This window comes from Cebus imitator, unplaced genomic scaffold, assembly GCF_001604975.1.
Source record: "Cebus imitator isolate Cc_AM_T3 unplaced genomic scaffold, Cebus_imitator-1.0 Scaffold10, whole genome shotgun sequence".
In the NCBI taxonomy this organism is placed as follows: domain Eukaryota; kingdom Metazoa; phylum Chordata; class Mammalia; order Primates; family Cebidae; genus Cebus; species Cebus imitator.
In genome coordinates this window covers 856,718-857,728 of record NW_016107325.1, presented here as the reverse complement: position 1 = coordinate 857,728, position 1,011 = coordinate 856,718, and the positions used below count along the sequence as shown (strand labels likewise).

At 38.8% G+C, this 1,011-nt stretch overlaps 1 non-coding gene across 1 annotated transcript; it reads left to right on the top strand.

Moving 5' to 3' along the window:
• Positions 1–407: 407 nt before the first annotated feature.
• On the top strand, positions 408–511 carry LOC119474180. The gene has a single exon (XR_005203471.1). It is a non-coding gene; the product is annotated as a small nucleolar RNA U13 (small nucleolar RNA).
• Positions 512–1,011: the final 500 nt, after the last annotated feature.

The window sequence follows — 1,011 nt, the reverse complement described above, 5'->3', positions numbered from 1 at the left end:
AAAAGGCCGAGTGCAGTGGCTCACGCCTGTAATCCTAGCACTTTGGGAGGCTAAGGTGGGTAGATCACCTGAGGTCAGGAGTTCAAGACCAGCCTGGCCATCATGGTGAAACCCCATCTTTAAAAAAAAAAATCAGAAAATAAAAGAAGTTAAGATGACTAGTCTAGTAGATATATTATGTGCCAAAACAAATATATAGATTTTGCAATGATATTTATAGGATTGAACGTGAAAATAAAAATATGTGATTGCCTCTCTGAGGTTTGTTTCCTTCTTGCTTTGTGTTATGCCTGTGTCTGCAACTCTTCATACGCATTAATTACATTTAATGCTTCTAGCTCCTAAAATAGTCATGAAAATAGAACTATAAACCTTTAGACTAGGAATTATTCTAGAAACTCATTCAGATCCTTCTGTAGTTTATAAGCATGATGAATTGAGCGTTCACCCACATGTGTGAGATCTGCTGCCCTTAAACTTTGTTATGGCATCACACATAGCCCGTCTGAAATGGGAAAAAAAAAAAAAAAAAAAAGCTAAAAGCTAATTTTGAAAAAGTGGCTGTCAATTACTTTTATCATCTATAAGTCTTCCTTTTTTCTTCTTTTTGAGATAGGATTTTGCTCTGTTGCCCAGGCTAAGGTACAGTGGCACAATCATAGCTCACCATAGCCTCAGATTCCTGGGCTCAAGAGACCCTCTGCCTCAACATGCTTGGCTGATTTTTTATTAGCTGGCCACTCACTGTGTTGACCCAGGCTGGCGTCAAACTTCTAGCCTCAAGGGATCCTCCTGCTTCAACATCCCAAAATGTTGGGATTACAGGCATGAACCACCACATCTGGTCCAGGATGTTAACTTTGGAGAAGAGTTTATTTATGGAATATAGGTCCTCTCTCCTAACTATGTTGAATTGTTCCTTGACTTTCTAGGTTTTTTGTTTTTGTTTTTCAAAGATGGAGTCTCCCTCTATAATTCAGCTTGGAGTATAACGGTGTAATCATAACTCCC